At 43.7% G+C, this 8,119-nt stretch overlaps 1 protein-coding gene across 1 annotated transcript in view; it reads left to right on the top strand.

The window, feature by feature from the left end:
- WDR89 (WD repeat domain 89) overlaps positions 1-8,119 on the top strand; it is a 432,803-nt gene that overhangs the window by 267,202 nt on the left and 157,482 nt on the right. The gene's annotated exons all lie outside the window — the stretch shown is intronic.

The following is an 8,119-nucleotide window of genomic DNA, read 5'->3' as shown; positions in this document are numbered from 1 at the left end:
TTAGGCTTAAAAACTTGTGAAACCAAGCTCATGTATTTAGACTCATGTACTGCTCTCCCAAAGCTGTGCCCCAAATGATCAATCATAATTATTCTTTCCCATTAGGCATATTTTAAAATTTAAATTGTAAATTTTTAAATTCAGAAATTTTACGTGTTTATAGGAGTAAAACTGCACTGCTGGTTTTGAGAGAAAAGTCTGTGACTGTCCAGCTCCTGTTCTTGCTAAAATCTTACAGCAGCTGATTTGCTGTGACTTTTTTTTTTTTAAACTCTAATGTTATGCAAGTGTCTTTAATTCTGACATTTTTGGAGTTGAAATTAACCTTGTTCCTTTTTCACAATATGCCAGGAACTCCATATTAATGTCAATAAAGCATGTCCCCTGTCTTTTGAATTCATGAAAACTTTCCAAAATGTTTTTTTAGTCTTTAATACACTTGGAATAACAGTAATAAGTACACTTAAAATAAACTATGAGGTTGTTCTCACTTATGTGATAATTTAGGATGTCATGTTTAGTAAGGGACACAGACAGGTGACTGGGTATTGTGAGGCCAAAGGTGGCTCAGTCTGCATTCATACCCCTGGCATCTCACAGCGGGGAGGCATGAGTCCTCCCTGAATGAGGAATCGACGCGTCCCCATGAAAAGAGTCAAGCAAATGTTGGCATCGATGGGCAGGAGCTGGGATGCTGACATGGACATCTGGGAACAAAGAACATGGGCCAAATCCACCCCAACCTTTAGTGCAGATCTGTTGGTAGGCAAGAAGGACTCTAGCAGAAGAAGGAGTTGAGTGCCTGGGGTCTCTGCTGGTACGGGGTGTGGGGGGGTGGGGGGTGTTGATTAGGGATAATAAAACACCGCTCAAATGTTTTCAACCCGTCCTTCAGAACTTCCATCAGCATTTCTAAGAGAAGGGGCTGCTTCTTAAACAAACTCAGAGAAAAAAAGCAGAGGCTGTTAAGGCTTGCCAGAATTTGAGAAAAGAGGACCACAGCATAAGAAAGAATGGGTCCTGGCAGGAAACAAAAGACACTGCAGGGGGATACTGAGGGAAGTTAAAGAAGGGACTATTTATAAATGTGTGGATAGAGTTAAGGAAACCAACAGGGGGTAGGAAAACACTTCTAAACCCTTGTTTAGAAGCAAGGGGCAATCCTAGGCCAAAGGAACAAGAGGAGGAAGTGGCTATCAGACCCCAAAGGGAACTGCAGGAGAGGGATGCCTGACAGGAGCTGCAGGCTTTCGTAGGAGGATGCAGCCATTACCATTACGGGGAGGGAAGTGGGGAGCAAATACCTGGCCTTGCTCTCTCTCCTCCCATGCCCTGATCCTCTGACGAATCAAGTGGGAGAGCAGAGAGTGAGAGAGTGCATTGATTCAGGCCATAAATGTTGGCTTCCTGGGAAGCAGGTTGAAGAAGGGTGGAGAGTGGATCTAAGGGGGCAAATGCATAAACTCCACCATAGCTGCCTTCTGACAAGCTCAGCCAGAATGCCTTAAGCAGTAACGTTGGCTCTGAGAGCCATCAGGCACGCTGTAGCATTGCAATGACTGACTCCCCTGTGATGAACTGGGATGGGAAACCTGTGGGAAGGTATATGCTGCTTTATACAATATCTATGACATTTGAGAGAGGTGGGAGCAATGGTAATCATCAGGCCTGTAGGTCAGTTGGTTAGGTGCAATCGAAGCACTCAGGGTGTGGCCTGAGAGCTGCATTTGAAGAGACTCCCTTCTCCTGCAGCTGGAGGGCAGCTGTGCTGCACACCAGGCCTCACACCTACGTGGGAGAACAGCTGAATTATTAAAAAGCTGAATCCACCACCCTAGCAGTCTCCTATACTTAGGGCAAGGTCCTCATAGGGAAGGAGTGGGACACAGAGACCCGGAGTGGGGACAATTAATGGATGACAATTAGTTTGGACAATTAATTTGAGGTTCCCTTGCAGAAGGGCCCCGCTCATCCTTGCTAGAGGAGATCAGCCTCCCCTTGCCTGGAGACCAGGCTGAGGCCCCACCCAAGGAGGATGCTCTAAGTGATGATACTTGCCTTCCTCAAACTCTCGCACAACCCCTCCTTGGTTCTAACGGGATAATGAGGGTCTAGTCTCAGGACGACCCGGCTGGGGAGGGACCTTCCCTGTGTTGGCTCTAGTCCCAATGTGCTGTTAGGATGACTCTTTAAAGCTTGGGGGAAAACATTAATGAAGAGAAGATGCCAGAACTATCCTGGCATTGTATTTGAGGGCAAAAGGCTCAGAGAGGTGGGCCTGCTAGAATGAATTCATCACACAAGACCAGAGAGCCCACCAGCTGGCTGTGTTCACCTGGAGGATTCAGCGGACACCCCTTCCACTAAAGCACAAGGAATAAAGCACTGGGGAGGGGCACCTGTGTCACATAGAAGCTCGATAGTGGCTGTCCTTTGCAGGCTGGGGTTGATGGCTGGAGAACCTGTCATGGTACTGGGCTTCCTGGTGTCACTGAAGGAGGGAGGGGTCCAGAATAGCAGAGACCAGGAGGTGACAGATGCCTCCTTAGAGGCAAGGTGAACACAAATGCTGTACCAGGCAGTGAAGCCCCAGTCAAAACCAGAGGACTCTGATCGTAGGATCTGTGGTGCTGGCTAATGGCCTGAGGTAATCAAAAAAAGTCTACAATGAATGTGTATTATAACCAGGAAAGTTGTTAATTAAAAAGAGGAAAATATCTGTCAGTATTAAACTTGAATCTTCCTCAAATTTCTCTCTTCCCTCTTCCTTTCTCCCTCTCTCCCACTCTCTCTCCCTCTCTCCATCACTTCCACAAATACTTATTAACTGTAATTTTGTGCAAGGCGCTGTGTTTGGGAAATAAAGATAAAAATATTGCCACCATTGGGGCTGGCCCCGTGGCCGAGTGGTTAAGTTCGCGCGCTCCGCTGCAGGCGGCCCAGTGTTTCGTTAGTTCGAATCCTGGGCGCGGACATGGCACTGCTCATCAGACCACGCTGAGGCAGCGTCCCACATGCCACAACTAGAAGAACCCACAACGAAGAATACACAACTATATACCGGGGGGCTTTGGGGAGAAAAAGGAAAAAATAAAATCTTTAAAAAAAAAAAATATTGCCACCATTTATGGGTTTCTCACTATAAGCAGGACCCTTTATATCAATTGTCTGTAATTCTGTGTCAACCATGCTCATAGGCACTGTGATTGCCCTTTTACCATTACCATTTTACAGATGATGAAACGGAAGGTCAAGCAACTTGCCCAAGAGCAGACAGCAGATACACAGGAGATGTGTCAGGTTTCTCTGACCCAGAACCAAATGCTTTCCATTGGCGCTCGATGTCCTTTTGGAGCGCTCCTTCCAAGTCATTCCTGCTTGGAGAAGTCTTCAAATTTCTTGATGTCAGACTCTCTCACCATTCATTAGCATGTTTGTGGTCCCTTCAGGAGGTGGCTCAATGCAAACTTGGGTTCTTTTATGGAGGATGCAATTTTTCTCTAGTTTCCTGTATAAGCTCTAGGAAGATAATGCTTTGATGTAGCTCAAATCAAAGCGTACAACGGGAGACAGAAGGAGAAAAGGAGTGGAGCCTCCAAGGGCAATTCAGAGAGACTGCTGCCGAGATGCAGGTTGTATTCTGTCAACTTGCCTTCCAGGCAATGTGAACACTGGGTCAGGGGAACGATGGCAGATGGTCCGGTGCCTTTTAGGAGAGCTCTAGATAAAAATGACTCTCAGCAACTCCTTACTCTTGGAAATATGTTTATTTTGCAATTAACGAAAGGTAAGGAGAAAGGTAATTCCCTGGCTTTTTTTTTTTTTTTCTCCCCATGGGAGCATTTTTGAATGAAGAGTATAAATTCTCACAGTTCATGCTAGTTCTGGGTATATTACTCCATTGATGGAAATGGTAATTCATGCTTCCCTTCCTCCAGCTATAGGAAACAAATGAGCCAGCAGAAAACTACCAAATTCTGCTGCAATGGCCCTATTAGCTCTTCAGATTAATTAGGTTTTTAATGTAATAAAAAAGCATTTCTGAAATAATAAATGAATATATATCTAATTGAAAATAACGTAGCATTGACAAAACAAGTGTTATTTCATAAAGACTTCCAAGAAGACTGCTTGTCTTCCTCATTCAGGAGACGTTTTCTTAAAAATAATGTGCATCCTGTCTTTTTTGGTTTTCTTTGAAACACTAAAGCAAATTATTAAGAAGTAACTTTTAAATCATTCTTTAGCAAATTTGGCAAATTTTATTTTATGTGGGAAATTTCTACTAGTGAAACAGTTTACTGGATTAGAAGAACTTTGGTCCTTATTTGCAAAATGAATCTTCTGGTAGTTCTTTTACAATCTCCCTTTGTTTTAATGAATGGCATTGTTTGGAATTGTGTATGGGGAGATCTGGAAGGCTTAGTGGCTGGTTGTTGTGATGCTGGGGAATCTGAAGCGGGTGCTAAAGACCTCTGAGAAGGTGATGTCTAAGCACAGGAAAGAGAAATAGGGAAAGGATCAGAAGGAGGAGCAGGTGCAGGCGCTGTAATTGGCAGCGTAAGGCAGAGGCTCGTCTCCAATGTGAAGCACTTTAGGGGGATTATTCTCTTCTCTCTTGCAGGTCCTCATTATCAGGAGTAAAGTAAACACTTCCTAAGCTCTTCGGCTTTATATTTGAGTCTACGTTCCTCTGGCTGTGCACTTTCTTTAGCATATTGAATAACTGAGTTAATAAAAAAGGCTTCCTGATACACAGGATCAAGTATATGCTTTGACCTTGATTGTGGGCCGTTGGGGCTTCTGGAAAGTCATCCAAACCTCCATTACAACCACTCTTCCACAAGAAAACAAACATACAAATAAACAAACGGTGTTGCCCTAGAGAGAAAAAACAGTTTGCTTTAACAAAGTATATCAATGTTACCAAGATGAGAATGGAAATTGTCTTTTGGTGATGTTGAAGATAGGATTACCAGCAAGGAATAAATGCAACTGTCCCCCAGTCGCAAATAATATTATACAACTTCAAATCATTTGAAAGAGCATTTATTCACTTAAACTATAAACATACACAATAAACGATACCGATGAACCATTAACAGTCATTATCTCGAGGAAGCATCCATACAGAATTATGCACTTAAACTAGAAACTTAATCCTGTTAGTTTGCAAGTTCTTTCTACAGGAAATGCATGAAGAGATCAGGCTTTCTTGGCCTCGCTGGGCTGCTCATGCAGAGATTCCTAAGATGTCAACGACGTGGAGAGGCGCACCATCAATGGAGGGTGATCTAAGCTTCCAGGCTGTTCTGAATCTCCATCTTCCATTTCCCTCTTGGAATCTCCATCTCAAAATGAAAATATTTTGGGGGACCCATTTTACTGAGTGGAAATAAGACAGCTAGAATTTTAAAATATATTGGAAATGTTTTTAAGAGGAAGATTTTGTTCAGCTTTTGGCTCCTGCTTGAGTGAGCTCAGGAAGTTAATGCTGAAACATCTCCCCATTGAAATATAAATACCAGTTAATGAGAAACAAAGTCCAATGGAAATTGGCTGCAAATTTCAGCATTGAAAAATCTGAGCCAACTTCAGGACAAAACCAGAAGGAATTAACGTACCCTAAGTTCACTCATGCCAATCTCTACTGCGTAGCTGCAGACGGTGGAGGAAAAGAAGAAAGTGAACTCTGATCAGGGGGTTTCTCTTCTTCGGCCCTTGATTATTTCAATGTGCTTAATTGAGTAGAAACATTTTTTATTCAAATGAAGAGAGGCTTTCAGACGTCTTAGATGGGGTTTTATTTCACTGTTGCAGTAAAGGGATTGGGAGCCAAACATTCAAAAATGACAAGTAATGGATCCTTGAAGAGAAATTGATTATTGATGCCAGTTTTCTTGCCCTATTAGTTTCCTAGGAAGAAGATAAAATAGGCTTTACTTGGTGGGCTGGGGAAGGAAGTGAAGGGTGTGTGTGCGCCGTGCTGTGGCCGGCTGCAGGAGGATGCGGAGTCCCTGGTGTGAGAAGCACTTTTTGGCAGCTTGCACCAGTGAGCAAGAAATTAGGATGTATTTGCAATCATGACAGTGATCTTTGGTAAGACTCTGTTTTTGGATTTGACTACGCCCTTCCAAGAATGCCGGCTGCTTTGGGTGGCCAAGCTGTTCCCAGATGTAAAAGCTGTCCCAGTTTAAATGCTTTCCACTCGAAGGGTGTCTTGGGACACAAGTGGGTTTCTGCAGCCTAGAGCCTGAAGGAGGACATCTGACTGAAGGTACCGAAGTCAGAACTCCGTCAGCAGAGGAGAGAGAGGCCTACTGCAGGAGAGAAGGTGGTCCTTCACGGAGGAGGTGGGTCCTTAGGGGCAACATGTGCACAATGACACCAGGTCCCTTTTCTGGGATCAGATCACTGACATCCTAGCCAGAAAATTAGTAGGCCACTTGCAGGTACAAAGAAAGTGCTAATCCTTGTGCTCTTTATGTGTTTGAAGGTAGGTATGATTTACCTTCAGGATTTCCTCTGCAACAATGGGATTTGAGTAAGATAAGAGGCCTCAGTGTGTGTGTGTGTGTACAATTTTTAAAGGGCTCTTGTACACAAGGTGGGCTGTGGGAGGGGAGAATAAAGCTTGGTCCCCTGTGATGTTTAGTAAAAACATGTTGAATAAGTGAATACAATTCTGGTCTGTGCTTAGGGCAATAAAAATATAAATGTGTGGAATGTCCCGTTCAGAGGACAAATTGTTCGTAGTCAATCCTTATTCTGGCATCCAGGGCAGTGTGTCTTATGCAATGAAGACAGAAGCTTCACCAAAAGTTTTGGGCCTCAGAAATTTGTTTTATCTTCGTTTTATAAGTTTATAACTTCATGTGATATGAATCTTTCTTATGTCTTCATGGAAAATGATTTTGGAGGCCATTTTTTCTCTCCCTTATAAACATCAGAAAGACTTTCAGAACAGAAATATTTTCGATTTGGCAGACCTTCCAAACCAGACGCTGGCTTTCTGCTTTCAACTCCCAAATATGCTTTTTCCTTTCCTGCAGCTGGGCAGCGCATGGCAAGAAAAAGAAAGGACTTCTGGAAGCCCTTTTATTCATTCAGTAAATGTGAACAACACAAGTATTAGCCTAAAGAATACCCAGAAGGTAGCAGCACAGAGACAGGTGGAGCTAAAGACTGATGATAAACTTGGTTGTCTCCTGGACCAGTATTCTCAAATTTTATGTGCACACAAATCATCTGGGGGTCTTATTAAAACACAGATTCGAATCCAGTGGGTCTGGACTGGGCCTGAGATTCCGCAGTCTTAACTAGCTCCCAGTAATGCCCTGGTTGGTCCCCGGACCACATTTTGAGTAGCAAGGGCTAGACAATTTCCCATTCTAACAGCGGCCTGGGGAAGGCAGTTTTCTTGAGTGGCTGATGGAGACACCCTCAGATAACCCAGAAATGAGAATAGAAAAAAAAGATTATTTAATGACTTAAATGTCAGAACATGGTACAAACTAAACTGCGAGGGTAAAGAGTACATGAAACAATATTCCATTATTACGAGAAGTGTACGTGGAAGAGCCAGTACGTAAGAAGCAGGTTGTGAGAAGGCCACCCCGTGAGCAGGTCAGCTGTGCTTCCCTTGCCTATTATTTCCTCCGCAGAGATCACACAGGGAGGCAGGCGGGCTGTTTCAGGTGGGACACAGTTCTCCTGAGATGTACTTAAACAGCAATTACTGCTTACCCAGAGCAAAAACAAGTTTAAGCCAGGTGATGAGAAGAATGTGCAATGCATTAACCTTCCTGCCCGCAGCTCCTCTACGAGAAAAACATCCAGTTGCTTAAAAAAGAAATTGATTTAAAAAAGTGGCAGGTGGTGGTAAGTTTAGGTGCGTATTTGCAAAGCTGCCCCAAACATACTGCCCTGCCATGAAAGAGTTTCTATTTTTTCTCCAAAGAATTAACATAAACTGAATAAGACTGATTTGTGCAGGGTCACTGGGAGGGTAAGTGTGCTACTATGGCTTCTGGGCGAAACTCAGTCCTGGGCCTTGGGGACCCTCTCCTCAGATTGCCCCAGACAACATATCACCTAAAACACTGATCAGATCCTGTTC

Source organism: Equus caballus, chromosome 24 (assembly GCF_041296265.1).
Source record: "Equus caballus isolate H_3958 breed thoroughbred chromosome 24, TB-T2T, whole genome shotgun sequence".
Classification (NCBI taxonomy): Eukaryota; Metazoa; Chordata; class Mammalia; order Perissodactyla; family Equidae; genus Equus; species Equus caballus.
The sequence above is the reverse complement of the archived record's forward strand: the minus strand, read 5'-3'. Positions and strand labels throughout refer to the sequence as shown.